This window comes from Crotalus tigris, unplaced genomic scaffold (genome assembly GCF_016545835.1).
Source record: "Crotalus tigris isolate CLP2741 ecotype Arizona unplaced genomic scaffold, ASM1654583v1 scf7180000017739.2905288, whole genome shotgun sequence".
Lineage (NCBI taxonomy): Eukaryota > Metazoa > Chordata > Lepidosauria > Squamata > Viperidae > Crotalus > Crotalus tigris.
In genome coordinates, this window is record NW_024096605.1 from 1060821 (window position 1) to 1076928 (window position 16108).

The window sequence follows — 16108 nt, forward strand, 5'->3', positions numbered from 1 at the left end:
AGATATCAGTTAAATTTTGTTATGTGAGCTGGGGTAATTCTGACAATTTAAGGAGACACAAGTTATGAAGTTAAATTGATGTTCATTCAATAGAACAGTGTTTCCCAAAGTGTGGTACACGTACCCCCAGGGGTACGGGAAGAGTTTGGTGGGGGTACCCGTTGCACCAGAGTTTAGTGGGGATCACGTGGGAATATCCACTGCACCGTGCTTAGCTGCGCCCACAGAACAAAGAAAGAAATAGGCACGTATCACAGTTTTTACACGGGAACTGGGGCCATCATACATCGTATCGCAACTCATTATGACGGGAACTTCTGCGCATCCTTTGCGCAGCTCTGGTTCGGCCATTTTTAAACTGTGGGAACATTAACAGTTAACGTTGAGCCTCGGAGCTGTTTAAAAGCCAGAGAATTGCAGTGTTATCAACAGTTAGACAGTCTTGTGAGGCGTGACACGGCGTGAATATACTGCACTTCGTTATAGAGACAACTTACTTCTTTAATAGTTAGTTCCGGGCGCCTGTTATCGTGCTTTAGTAAGTTCCACTGATTTTGATTATTTTTATAAAATACAGTTTTTATCCCTAACAGAGATTATGGATCGCTGGTTGAAATCTGGAACTACTAAACCGAAAGAAAGTAATGATTGTAATAGCAATCAACGAACAGGAAATAATGAAATTAACGACGAATCAATTTCAATTCTGAAAGAACCTGTTAAGAAAAAAGCAAGGAAAACTCGCAAGTATGACAAAGAATATCTTAAATTTGGATTCTCATGGACTGGAGATGAAAATGAGCCTATTCCACTTTGTGTCATTTGTTTTGAAAATCTAACAAATGAAAGCATGAAACCATCCAACTTAAAGCGCCATTTTGAGACAAACCATAATCAGTACAAAGATAAACCCATAGATTTTTTTGAAAATAAACTTAAGGGTTTAAATCAGTCTCGAAAAGTAATGCAGGGTTTGACGGGAGGTGACAATCAAAAAATACTTCATATCGCGTGTCACTTTTAATTGCCAAATGTAGTCCAGCGGTAACCATTGGTGAAATTTTAATCAAGCCTGCAGCCAAGATAATGGCAGAAGTAATGATAGGAGATAGAGCGAAACAAACTTTTGACCGCGTTCCTCTCTCAAATAATACAGTTCATCGACGAATCATTGATATGTCTAATAATGTAAAACAGATGCTATTATCTGATATTTCTCAAAGTCGTTATTATGTATTGCAAGTCGATGAGTCCACCGACATTGTGAATTTTGCAAATCTTATGGCGTTTGTTAGATATGAAAAAAATCAAGAAATTCATGACGACTTTTTATTTTGCCAGCCTTTATTAGGTCACACAACAGGAGAAGATATCTTTAATGTTATGAATACATTTATGCAAGAGAACAAAATTGATTGGAATAGATGTGTTGGAATAAGCACAGATGGAGCAAAAAGTATGGTCGGAATTAATAAAGAACTCGTTGCAAGAATTCAAAATGTTGCTCCAAATGTCATATCCACACATTGTTGCATACACAGAGAGGTTTTGGCAACACGTAAGATGCCCGCTGATCTACAGAAAGTTCTGGATGAAAGCGTGAAAATCATTAACTACATTAAAAGCCGCCCTTTGAATGCATGACTTTTTTCGCAAATATGTGAAGAAATGGGAAGTAGTCATACCCAGCTGCTTTTTCATACCGATGTTCGTTGGCTATCTCGGGGAAAAATTCTAAACCGATTGTTTGAACTTAGACATGAACTTCAATGCTTTCTTAATGATAGATTTGAGTTGAGAAATTGTTTACATGACTGGAAATGGCTTTGTAAACTAGCATACTTAGCAGATATATTCTCTGTTTTAAATTGCCTCAATTTATCGTTACAAGGCAAAGAAATTTCATTGTTTCACGTTCAAGATAAAGTGAACGCTACCATCGCAAAACTAAATTTATGGCAAAAGAGAGTTGGTAATGGAGAAGTAGACTTGTTTCCCTCTCTTCATGAGTTTATAACAAGTTCGGCTACTAAAATTGAGGCTGATACTTTGAAATGCATAATACAGCATTTGGAGAGTTTGCAAGTTGGCTTGAAAAACTATTTCCCTGATTTAAACGAAAATATTGAATGGATAAGATATCTGTTCAACATTAACACAACATCCATGCCAGAAGGTTTGTCGCATGCGGAAGAAGAGCAATTGTTGGAGTTAGCTTCGGACGGATTCTTGAGAAATAAACATAAGGAGTGTACTTTAACATCATTCTGGTTACAAATGCAACATGTGTATCCGGTTTTAACAGAAAAAGTCCTGAAATACATCTTGCCTTTTCCAACTTCATATTTATGCGAAGTTGCTTTTTCTGCATTTGTAGACATTAAGTCGAAAAAAAGGAACAGACTATTGGATGTGGAACCGCATCTCAGATTAAAATTAACAACCAGGGAACCAAATTATGATGATCTGTCATCTCAACATAAACAATTTCATCCTTCTCATTGAATCAAATAAATGTTCTTTATAATATAACTTTCGTTTATTTTGTGTATGTACAAAAAAAGAAAAAATAAATATATTTTGATTTTTATTAAAGCATATGTTTTTTATGAGGGGTACTCAGCGTTACGAAAATTATAGAAGGGGTACACATATGTCAAAAGTTTGGGAAACACTGCAATAGAACAAAAATGTCTGGAAGTCATGTGTACATCTATAGATATTTAGAAAGGTTTATTTTATTCACTTGATGACGGCCCTTTATTTTTTGTGAGAATATTTTGCATAATGCTGGAGCATTTATGACAATACACAATTGTATCTGTCAGTAGATGTGAGTCTTCAGTGGGTAGACTTCAAAATGGTGATCAAGAAACTCACCCAGAAAGATCAATTCAGCAAACACATTGAACTGTTGATCTGCATGAGTGAGAGAATGCTCTCTGAGAGCAACACAGAGATCAGGTAAATCTGGTTTCTGTCAGTGTTTTAGCTATGATTTTGATCTGTTTCATTTTTGCAACTGAAAGTCAAAATTTAGCGTGCCTGGCTGAGGAAATCCGGGAGTTGAAGTCCACAAATCATAAAAGGGCCAAGTTTGAAGACCCCTGGAATAGGGAGTTTTGTATGCAACTGATGCAGCTACTCCTAATATAGATACTTAAAATTGCAACTATTGTAATAGACCAAATTTTCTATGCCATTCCCCAACACCTTTTAAGATGTATATATCCCAAATATATCTTTAGTCATGTTTGAGTGTGCATGCATGTGTGAGTGTATGTGTGTAAATCTATGAATGGCGAATAATGGAACTATGAGTTGTGATCCATTTATACCAGAGATCCCCAATCCCTGGGCCACAATCCATTACTGGGCTGTGGTCTATTTGGAATTGGACCAGCGGGTGGCTGGCCAAAGCACACACATGTGCACACATGGCTCAACTTACATGTACGGTAGGCCAGTGGACAATTACATGTGTGCTTGATGGCTGCTGCTTGCACAAGTTGAGCTGTGTGTGTTTGCACCAGCCCTCTACTCGTGCAAGGGCTGTGTTGGCCAGCCACTTGCGTGGCCCAGTTCCCTTCTCTCCCCCCAGCCGGGCCGCCAAACTGCAAAGATTAGGGACCACTGGTCTATACTAGGGGTTGGCAACCTTGGCTCTTTTATGACTCATGGACTTCAACTCCCAGAATTCCTGAGCCAGCACGGCTGGCTCAGGAATTCTGGGAGTTAAAGTTCATGAGTCATAAAAGAGCCAAGGTTGCCTACTCCTGGTCTATACCATAATGGAGGAGTTTTGATGATCACTTAGTTTTTCTCCTGCAGACATTCATGTTGGATTTATTTTCTATTTCCATGTAGTACATTAAGAGCCACTTTGATGCAGTGGTTGAGGCACCGGGCAAGACTTAGGCACGAGGCCAGCTGGGTGTCTTGGGCCAATCACATTCTTTCAGCCCTAGGAAGAAAGCAATGGCAAATCACTTCTGAAAAGTTTGCCAAGAAAACTGTAAGGCCAATTCCAGGTCCAGCAACCATTAGGAGTCAATACTGAGTCAAAGGTGCATGCATGTACTGCATTATGGGGAATCTTAATTTTAATTGGCCTGCTGGCTATCTGAGGAAAATTCACACGTTCTCCAAACTTAACCACCAATTTCCTCAGAAGAGGTAGTTAGTAATTCTCGCAGATTTGGGTGCCTGAGGAAAAGAGATTTAATGACTGACCTAAGGATTTGGGCCTAAGGGCTAAAAAAAAAAATCTTGGGACAATGGGAACCAGTTAGACTCTTTTTAAGTGCATGAGAGTTTATTTTCACCCCCCCCCTCCCCAAATGCTACATGTTGAAATTTTAGAAGGTATTGAATCAATTTCTTTCTTTCATTGCTCAGACAGTTTGCAAATTATTGAGTGCTAGTTCGGGAATGTAGAGCTCGGTCTCTGGTTAATATGTGGCAGTTAAACTATTCCCCCACCTCCCCAAAAAATTACTGCTCTGTGGCTTTTATTCAAATTTAAAAAGCAGATCGATTTTCTTCTTGATTTTTGTCCACTGCTGGTTTTGTAATCAAACTCCATGTACTTCAAATCCATTTGGTTTGGGGAAGCTTGGTTAAAAGCTCTATTAATTTTGTCCTTGAGAAGGAGTTTTTCTGTACTTCTCCTGCAGATGCTTCTATTTGTAGGTCTGGACTGCCCTATTTTCCAGGGCTGCTTTTGTAAACTGGATGGGCTGCCCAGACTGGAGCACAAAACTGGGATCTGATCAAACTGGGGCAGATGGTAAGCCTCTTAAGTAACGGTTGCAGAGTTGAAAGGGGCCTTGGAGGTCTTCTAGTCCAACCCCCTGCTCTTGCAGGAGACCTATACTATTTCCGATAGATAGCTGTCCAGTCTCTTCTTAAAAGCCTCCAGTGTTGGGGCACCCACATTAAATAAATTAATGTGATTGACCTAAAGATCCGGATACACCCTATTACTGTGGTGGCGAACCTATGGTACGCGTGTCACAGGTGGCACGCAAAGCCCTCTATGTGGGCACGTGCGCCGTCGCCCCAGACCTAGGCCTTCAGCTGGGTTTTATAAAACCTTTTTGCTTTAGGCCTCCACCCCGTGTGCAAAAAAAAAAAGAGGTTCAATCAATCAATCAATCAATTAATTTCAACTTCCCATGGGAAAAAAAAAGATCTTGCAAAGTTGGAATTGATTGATTGAACTTTTTAGTCCCACCCGGTCAGCTGTTACCACTGCAGCCACGCCCACCCAATGGGCCATGCCCACCCAATGGGCTACACCCACCCAATGGGCCACGCTCACCCAGCACCCGATGATACATAAGTGGGTTTTGGGTTGTAGTTTGGGCACTCGGTCTCTAAAAGATTTGCCATCACTGCCCTATTATATGAAAAACTGTTCCAACAGGAATCTCTAAAAGCTGGTGTTGCACAAGGTGTCTGTTATAAGGTAACACTTGTTCTCTATACTTGACATAGTATAATGGATTTAAATTACAAGAAGGCATTTTCCAGTTGAGCGATAGGTAAAAAATTCAGAATGGCAAGAGCAGTTTGAACCAGCTCCTCTGAGCAGCGACAGCCTCCTCTTCAAACGAAGCTTGGAGTGCCCCTTGTCAATATTTCAATTTTGGATTCCTGCAGAAAGGGAATTTCAAAAACCATTATGGAGGCAATTAGAAAGCTATTATTTATCCCCTCTGAAATTCTAGCAGGGACTTTTGTTCGTTTTTTTCAGCTAAAAATCAGTCAAATCCCCCCCCCCCTTACATTAAAAGCTGCAAGGTAAAACGTTAAAGGCGAGCTTTTTTTTTTTTTAATATTTAGGTAGAAAATGGCATTACTATTCTGGAACAGTTTATTGTTGTCAATTCCTTCCGAACAATTGCTATAGCATGCATTGCCTGAAAGGCAATATATTCAGTTAAAGCAACTTTTGATGTCTCAACATGGAGCTGATGTATTAGCAGCTTCTGAAACTCCTAAATTACTTTTTAACTGGAAGAGTTTTTGGAAGAGCCTAAAACCTACAGCTTATGGCAGCTGAGGAATAGTGCTAAGAAAAATATGGATAATCAGAATAGCTTGTCTTACCAGAATAGCCTATTTTAGCAAATCAACAAGGAGATAAACTAAAGCTTTAAGGCAGTGGTTCTCAACCTTTCTAATGCCGCGACCCCATAATACAGTTCCCCATGTTGTGGTGACCCCCAACCACTTATACATCACCGGGTACAGGGGCGTGGCCAAAGAAAAGGGGGGAAAATGGCAGACAGCCTTGTTTGGCGACCCCCGTGAAATGGTCGTTCGACCCCAAATGGGGCCCAACCCACAGGTTGAGAACCACTGCTTTAAGGGATGTTATATATATATATATTAAATATGAGCTTAGGCTGAGATTATTTCATCAAAAAAATTATTTTTCATGAGCCGTGGTGATGCAGTGGTTAGAACGCAGTACTGCAGGCTACTTCTGCTGATTGGAAGCTGCCAGCAGTTTGGCAGTTTGAATCTCACTGGCTCAGGGTTGACTCAGCTTTCCATCCTTTCGAGGTCGGTAAAATGAGGATCCAGATTGTTGGGGGCAGTGCTTTTTTTCTAAAAAAAAAAAAAAAAGGTGTCGGAACTCACACACGTCATACAACCTGCCTTGCCTACGCTACAAGGTTCCATCCAAAAAAGGTGCCGGAACTCGTTCTGGGCATTCTATGAGAAAAAAAGCCCTGGTTGGGGGCAATATGCTGACTCTGTAAATCGCTTAGAGAGGGCTGTAAAACACTGTGAAGTGGTATATAAGTCTAAGTGCTCTTACTATTGCTACCTCAGCTGAATTGTAAGAGTTGAGTGCCAGTCTTTTTATGATGGAAATACAACATATATGAGGGGCCTCTGACACATATGATATAGGCTTATTTTACGATTGTTCGGCTTGAGTTAAAACCCACATGTTTATTTATTTTTGATTTATTAAAAGTTTCCAATCTCAGTCAAAGACTCTGAGTGGCTTATAATTAAAAAAATATGTTACAATTAAAACACTAAAACATTTTTTAAAAAACAATAGCAACATTCAAAATAAACACACAGTTATTGTTAATGACATAGGGAAGAAAATAAGGTTTAAATATGCTAGTAGGATATAAAACTGTATATTGGAAACATGGAATGTTTTGATTTATGAAACATTTAGAATTTATCAAACTTGGAGTACAGCTAAAAACATAATTTTGCATTGTTTGAAGTAACTATCAGGGCATACCTAAAAGGCTACATTAAACAAATATTTTAATTTTCACTGTTTGAATAGGCTGTTTACTGATGTAAAGGAAATATTCAACAACATGCCTGTATATGGGCATGCAATTGTTTAAAAACTGTGTAGCTTTTAAAACTTTGCTTTAGATGGTTTTTCTTTTGCCTGTTGATTCCATTTAAATTTTTTTATGTGCATATATATACCCCAGAACTCATATTAGTGTATAAACATGAAGTACTTTTCTTCTTTCATATTATAGCATTAAAAATGAATACTATCAATATAACAAATCAGGAATTTGGACACAATGGCGAAATTACCCATGATCAACTTTTCATAATGCTGGCTGAGGAATTCTGGGAGTTGAAGTCCACAAGTCATAAAGTGCCCAAGGTTGGAGACCCCTGGCTTAGCACATCTAGAATATATCTCCTTAAACCCCCTCCAGTCCTGCACAGACTGATAATATCATTGTATCATCAACACATCCACTTTGTTAACCTTTTCCCCAAGAGGTTATTCATTCCTGTACTAATTCTAGTTCTAGTTCTAGGAATCTTGATCAGTTCCATAAGCAATTACATTACATTAGTAAGAAAAACTTGTATGAGTTTTGGTGTATCTAAAGCAGTGTTTTCAACCTTGACAATTTTAAGGCATGTGGACTTCAACTCCCAGAATTCCACAGCCAGCAATGCTGGCTGTGGAATTCTGGGAGTTGAAGTCCACATGTCTTAAAATTGTCAAGGTTGAGAAACACTGATCTAAATACCGTCTCCATATTTTTGACAAAAGTTTGATTGACAGGATAGGTTTTCATGCCTGGAAAGTAGACTGGACCCCTACCCCCCACCCCACCCCAAATGTGGAAGAAGCTGGCTATTTCTTTAGCAGCTCAAAAAACATACAGAAGTATTTTCTCCGAAGTTTACATTTTTTAACTTTGGCAAGGCATAGGGGCAGAAATTTGTGATGAGGAATATGGAGGGGGTTCCCTTATTGTTCATCCATTAAACAAGAGTTTAAATCTCCAGAGTCAATGCAGAAAAGCAATCTATTTTCTGAAATATGGGCCACATCTAATCACGTAACTTCTGAAGCATGAAATTTCACTTGACCTACTCATGTTTTCACAGCATCAGATGTATGCTGGCATGAGGAAAATGTTCACAGCTCATTTTTAGAACACCCATGGGCCATGCTAGGTGAGAACCTGGCTGTTTTCTTGCAGCTTGATCTGGAAAAGCAAACTACGTGTTTTGCGAGAAGCACTTGCTGTTCTGTACAGACTTTTTAAAAAGTGTTTGCTGTACATTTTTTGGGGGGGAGGGAGGGATTGGAACTTCCTAAGAATATAGTGGATCTTCTCCCGAAATATTTCCTGCTACTGTACTGTATTTGATCCCCCATTCCCATTTTTCAGTTCCAGACAATCTGGAATTACCATTTTTTGTTACAGAAGTTGCTTCGGGTATGGGAATTATTCGTGGATTATGAAACAATGTTCATCAAAGGCCAGTTTGGTCTAGTGCAGGGATAGGCAACCTTGGCTCTTTTGTGACTCATGGACTTCAACTCCCAGAATTCCTGAGCCAGCCACGCTGAGCTGAAAGGGAGAGGTTTCCAAGCTAAGCCATGCTGGCTCAGGAATTCTGGGAGTAGAAGTCCACGAGTCATAAAAGAGCCAAAGTTGCCTACTCCTGGTCTAGTGATTAAGGCAGTCAAGCTAGAAACCAGTAGACTATAAGTTCTGGTCTTGCCTTAGGCATGAAAGCACCTGGGTGATAATTGCCCAATCACCAGGAGACTGGGAGTTCTAGTTCTGCCTTAGGCATGAAAGCCAGCTGGGTGACTTTTGACCAGTCATTCTCTCTCAGCCCAGTTCACCTCATAGGGCTGTTGTTGTGGGGAAAATAGGAGGAGGATAGAATAGTAGATATGTTTGCTGCCTTGAGTTGTTTATAAAAATAATAAAGCTGGGATATAAATAAATAAAATCAGAACAATATTATTTTCACATAATGTTGGACATCCAAAACTCCTAGGTATTATTTCTTCTTACTCTGTTGTTTGTTATGCTTCAAACTCTTAATTCTTGCTCAGCGGGCAAATTTCTCTGGTATAGGTTGCACAATGGATATTACAGGGGGGGAAAAAAGAGACAAGTGTTACAGCCATTGTGTGCTGATAGAATTCATGATAAACAGCAGCTTTAGAGAGAGACCGGTAAGCCTTGATTCAGCTGAAGAGGTTTTACTTCCCTTGTAAACTAACCAGTGAACTCCTGGGATTAATCCACAAGGTCAGGACATCCAAGGTGATTTAACACGGATTTTTTTTTTTTTTTTTTTTGGGAAATGGGTCAGAAAAATGCTCCCTGAGATAACTTTGACAATGAGCAAGGGATTAACAGAGGACAGTTTTGTCTATTTCTACCCCCTGGAAACGGTTGCTGGACCATTCGGGTGATCGGACAATCTGACAAAGAGATAAGCCTATGGTCAGAATCCTTCTGTTCTGCCAATGAAGCGCAGAGAGGATTGGGTATGTGTGTTTTTAAAGGTAGAGCTGATTTGAGATATCTGAGAGCATAGTTTTTGCAGCAGTGTATGTGTGTGTGTGTGTGTAGGGGATGTGGCTTTTCTCAAGTGAATGATATTTGCTCTGTAGTGTCCCTCGAGTCAGAGATTGTGCTGTTTCAATTATCTTGAGGAGATGGTGTTTGTATGGAAGAGAATGTTTGTTCTCTGAAGCTGTCTATGTCTCTGGTATTTTGTTTTATAGTCCCATTTTAATAATTTAAAAGCAGAGCATAACTCGAGGTTTTTATTTTTATTTTATAGGCCTAACCTGGCTTTCCTTTCCAACGTACACCTTGTGGAAGAATTGACATTGTGGTAAAATTGTCTACTAAGAGATTGGACATATAGTCATTTTTTTCAGAATGGACCAACACATGATTGTTTTAACCACACTGATAAAGCTTATGTGCTTTAAAGCAGTGGTGAGAAATATATACGCACTTAAACTATTTTATTAAATTTCATAATATAAAATATTATATTATGAAAATAATATATACCTGAAAATAAAGGTAGTGGGAAAATAGGGAAGGGAAAAGTGGAAAAAGAAGTGTGGGATAAGGGGAAAAAGAAGAAGAATAAAACAGCATTAACTTTCACCTTATTTCACTGCGGTAGAATAAATACTGTCTCAACTTTTTACTTCCACCTACTTGTATACCAGCCATTTCTGCAACAATAGACTTATTTAATCAGCAAATCCCCAGAGTCAAACTTTTTTTTTTGATCTCAAGCAAAAAGTCTAGAAGTGGTTTCCAAGTAGAAACAAAACTCGATGTATTCTTTTCTTCGATTAAGAAAAGAATATCTGATTCTCTGCAAGCTTCAGCAGTGTGGAGAAATGTATCTGAATTTTTAATCAAAATGGGAAGGCATACTGAACTCATTTATTTCCTGTAGCCATTGTCACTGGCATTTTTTAAAACTACAGATTGGTTTTCTTACTGTAACAGAGCTGGGCTGTGGAAGGAAGGAGTTGGATTATGGAGATAAGTTGTCCTGAAATGCTTGTGCTATTTGATATAAAAATCAAGTGATTCCTGAAATGGACCAACATGTTATTAAATGATTCTGTCCCATCTGTTTTCAGACCGAGGCATAGGATCTTTTGCTAGATATAGATGGAAACTTATATGGAAATAATATAATCTTGTTGCTAAAGTAGCAATATAAGTGTAAGGCATCTCTCTCCTCTTTTATTGCTGTATGACCTGCCAAATTTGTATATTATGATGATTTTGCATAAACCACTCATGTTTTGTTCATTGCTGTGGAAATGCTACTTTTCTTGCTCATTGGAATGTGGACATACTTATTTAATACATAAGCACCGTTAAAATAGATGCTCCCTGTTGTCTTCATTTTATTCTGTTCTGTTTTTACTTTTCCACTGCAGCTTCTCGCTTGTTAGGGAAAATGAAGGCAATTGCTATTCTTAAGGATAGATCTGTCATATGTAGCTTAGCCTATAGCAGATGTACTGTATTGTTTTAATTAATCCACCCAACTTTCTTGTTCATACGACAGCTTTCTAGTCCACTTGAGGTGTAATAGTGAAATGGTACTGCGTGGCGGTGGAAAATATTATTCTCTTGAAATATGAGCCACAAAATGTTTTCCCAGAGATATCCTTTTTTAATTTTGTGTGTCGAGTCTGTTAAGAGCCACTCCAGGGAAAAACCAATATAAATATCTATTATTTTTCAAAATAAACTGTTTTTGGGAATGTAAACTTTACAACAATGGGTTATTTTGTTCTGCTAGTAACACTAGCAGTTAAGAAAAACAATTCTTTGTCATTTGGGGGTCTTTTTGTTGTTGTTTTCCTTGTGTGTTTTTAGCTGCAGCATTAGTATTTTTTTTTAAATACAATAGTATTAAAAAGAGATACACTGTCAGTAAATCAGTAGTGGCAGTTACTAGGAACCTGGGCAACAGTGTGCAAATGGTTTTTATTGAAAATCAATGTGCATCTGAAAAGTGTGGCTTGTTTTAAAGTCTTTTTATGTACATCACTAGCTACCAAATGCATTTTAAAGCAGTGTTTCTGGGTTTCACTCAGGTAGAGAAATCTCTTCTCACTCCTCACCGAAGTCTTAAAAACATTAAATGAATAGAAGCAAACTCTATTAGGTAGTTCGATAACGAATTTGACTTAAGGCATCATCTGCCTTCCATTTAAGACAGCTACATAAAATTGGATAATTATCCTTCTGACCAGACAACAGTGTCAATGGCTAATATTGTCTAATATATATCTATGGGGGACCAGCAAAGGTCATGCTTAATAATGTGGAATTTTGCAAAAGGTGAGCAAACTGAGCAGAGAACGGCCCTGGTTACAAATCAGTGGCAGAGACTTCCTTGCCCTTCAGTTGCACCAAACACAGCAAAATAGCATAGTCCCTGCTCTCCTACATGGCATAGCTCCATTCACAGCAGGGTCCAGTGGCCTCCTCTCTTCTAGCATCTGACCTTTAAGAGGTGAGGAATCCGCAGCCATGCAGATGTTGGTGTATTTATTTGTTTGTTAGGCTGAAAGGTCTTCTTTCTTCCAGGAACCCATTTTTCTCTCTTTCCTTTTCTTTTTCCCAGTGTTGGCCCCTTGAGAAGGTCCAGGTCAGGAAACAGACCCCAAAGGAAGTCCAGAACTGTTCTTTATTGATATAGGCTATAATAATAGTATCCTGCAAGTCTTGAATATTCTTCCTTGCCCTTCCTCTTCTAACCCAATGAGTTAGAGAGCAATCATAGTGAGTCCTTCTTCCTTCTTTCCTTCCTTCCTTCCTTCCTTCCTTCCTTCCTTCCTTCCTTCCTTCCTTCCTTCCATCCATCCATCCTTCCTCCCTTTCCCTTTCCCCTTCCCCTTTCTCTTCCTCTTCCTCTTCCCCTTCCCTCTTTTATTATTTTTTATAAATAACTCAGGGCAGCAAACATTCCTATCTTCCTTCCTACTCCTCCTATTTTTTTCTCTCACAACAACAATCCTGTGATGTGGGTTGGGCTGAGAGAGAGGGATTGGCCCAAAGTCCCCCAAAGGCGTGACTACAACTCATTGTCTCCTGGCTTCTAGACCAAACCCATTTTCTCTGCTCACAGGGATTAAAGAATGCTTCTGTCCTGTTCATTTACATAATGGTTTCTGAAACATTTACCTGAAGTTCGGTTCCCTGCTTCTCCACCATCAGATTATCAGAGGAAGGACAGGTCATAGTTCTACAAAATCTGAATAGACTCCTTGCCAAAGGCTTTTGAAATTAGGGTGAAAAATCACATTCAATTAGGTACAGGCCCAGAGATCGTTGACTGTATATGCTTTATGAGATATGCATTGAACTCTTGATACGAAATAGAACATTTCAAGGAAGAAAAGTGAAGTTTCTCTAGAAAGCTCTGCCCAATGCCTGTTATTATGTTTGGAGAAATGGACAATCAGTTGGGTATTGATTGGGTATCCAATCTCTCCATTTGCTCAGGAGGCCTGTACAAAGTCATCTTCAAGAGGAAGGACTAGAGATGGAATTTTTCAAGCATTCATGAATAAGGTTAGCAGGATGAGAGATGCTCCTCTGAGCCACACAAGAACTTGATGTGTTGCTTTTGTACAATTTTCGATTCATGCCAGTGAATGGATAAGGGAATTTCTGCCAAATGGTGCCATTTTGAGTCATGTAGCCCATAAAAGTGTCACCGTCACGGGCCTATCACACACCACACACTGTTATTCAGACAGCTGCCTCTGAGGGAGCTGTGTGGCTCATTGCTCCTACAGCTTAACCAAGGGTCCTGGAGGGCAGTGCCCAGCAGTCAGAAGGAAGGGACTTGCTTGCAGCAACTCAAAGTGGTCAATAAGAACTGGGCAGATATCTTCCCCAATGGCATCATCAACAGAGGAACAATCTGAGTTCATGACTGTGGCAAAGACTGGGTCAAGAGAAGAGCAATAAGGCTAAAAACCAGAGTAACTAAAGATGATTTCGTCTCAGTTGTGGGAATAGATGATGGCAATATCTTGAAGACAAATTGTATAATAATTGTTGCTAAATCTGTGCCGTGGTTAGGGGATCATCGAAGATCAGCTGAGGCTCAAATATTTCTTCCTGACAGCAATCTTAGCTTTTGTTCTTGTAATTTCTGGTTTTACAATTGTGTTGGATATATTTCTAAAGGCTGTTTTTCTGGACCAAGTATTGCCAAATTAAACAAGAGCAGGTAAGTTATTTGGAAAGCATTTGCTGCAGCCCCAAATCTGATCTTTATAATTTCCACTGTACTAACTGGCTACATGTGTCCTTGTGCTCACTGCAGCTTGATCACTCTCTTGTGATTCTTGGTTTTCATGTATTGCAAATTAAAACTAAGCAAACCCTAACTGTACACCACAAATCAAGGCACATTTCCAAAGTTTAGTGTGGCTATTTTAGTCTTCTCAGAGCATCTTTTGACTTTGGCTTTATCTTTAATAAAATGTACTTTCTTCCAGATGCATAAAATGAGGCTCTGTCAAATATAGCCCTATAAAAGAGTGTTGCAAAATCATGCAGGAAAAAAAGTACATAGTAAAGTTTGAGCAATAAGGTTATATGTGGCTCAAGCTATTTACAGGATCTAGAATGAGATGTTCATAAGGCATTCATTAAACCTGACTGCTGAATATTGGTGGTCTCTTTTCTACCATAAGCTACATATATTGCTGAAAAAAGGCACTAGGAAACCCATGGGAGTTGTTCGATTGAGGAGTTAGTAAAAAAATAACTAGACCAAATGCACAGTACATTCATAATAAAATAATAGCTATTACTGGGCCTTTACAAAATAAGCCGGAAGATTTCTCTTTAATAATATATTTAATTTCTTCAGATTTCACCTATGGAGGTTTTAAAAGGAATTGCCTGGACTGCAAACGTTTAATTTATCTCTGGAGCTTTTATTTTTCTCACTTGCTGCTATAGCTGGCTATCTAATTAAACCAGATGAATAAGACTAGCTGGAATCGCCACGAGTGGCAGGAGCCTGGATAAAAATAGCACTCATATCAGAATTATCCATCTGTTTTGGTTTTATAAACTGGCAACTGGAATAAAAAAGTCCTGCTGCGCAGCTCCATAGTCCCTTAAAATCTTTAGCTTTAATGGTGGAAAAGCACCAGGTTTTTATGACATGAAGCAGTCTCCTTTCTGTTCTACATGTTAATCTCAGGTATTCTTTGTGTGACAAATTGTATTCTTCCTGCTGCAAACTGAAAAGTAAAATTTATTATGATATACTATATGTTAATTACCACTATTTATACCCCCACCTTCCAGGGCAGCAAGCCTCCCAAAGCAGTTTACAGATCACAGAAACAAGTGTAAGCAAACAAGCAATATTATTTAAAAACATTATTAAAAACCGTGGGATCTTCTCTATACAGCAATTGCTGACAGGATCATTTCTTCCTTTGGAGAAGGCCTCTCCTTGTCTTCCTTCTTCTCTCTGATAGCACCCTCTCATTTGCAAAATGTGTGGAATCTGATTGGTCGACTGATGAAGTCATTTTCTTAATTTTCTTCAATTTCCAGCTTCTAGGAACCACTTAGAATTTCTCCATAATGATTTGTCCTAACCTGTTCTTTTAGGCCTTCTAACATGTGTTCGTTGCCACATGAGTTCATCCACCTTGCTGCTGGTTAACCTCTTCTCTTTCCTTTCAAGAATGTGATTTAATCAGATAAGTGAGTAGTGAAACCAGGATCGACTGAGTTTTTCAAAGATGGGGGGGGGGGAGAGAAAAGTCTGGTGACACCCTAAAAACTATTTTGTTTTTGGTAGTTGTGGACTACCACCCTTCTTCATCAGAGAAGCATGAAGTGGTATCTTAACTTTACAGTTATACGCTATATCCATACAGTTGTAGATAGACAGAAAAAAACAACCCTTAGGGATGATAGTTGTAATGAAATACAAAAGAGGTAGAGATGGAAAATGGGACCCATATTTAGCAACTCTATAATGACTATTACCACTACCATCTTCAACAGCTATTAATTTGTGCTCGGAGGCATCAACTTCCCTATTAACTTTTGGCAATTTTATCTGTTCTGCCATTGTTTGGTTCTAATTTATTGATTTCTTTTATTAAATTTGTGTGACTACCCAACTCACACACAAGTGACTGTGAGCAGTTTACAACATTAAAGGGTGAGTGGGCGAGAAGGGCAGGGAGATATTATTATGCCAACGACGTTACTGTAAATAAACAAGGAAAAGA

General features: G+C 38.9%; 1 protein-coding gene across 2 annotated transcripts in view; it reads left to right on the plus strand.

Annotated features, from left to right (window-relative positions):
- The window catches only part of RWDD3 (RWD domain containing 3), a 295791-nt gene that overhangs the window by 130354 nt on the left and 149329 nt on the right, over positions 1-16108 (plus strand). Inside the window, exon 5 of one of the 2 annotated variants that reach the window (XM_039339790.1) lies at positions 594-2590. The exons of the other annotated variant lie outside the window; for it this stretch is intronic. The gene's annotated coding sequence lies outside the window, so the exon portion shown is untranslated. Of the gene's footprint in view, positions 1-593; positions 2591-16108 lie in introns of those variants that run through there. 2 annotated transcript variants of the gene reach the window in all.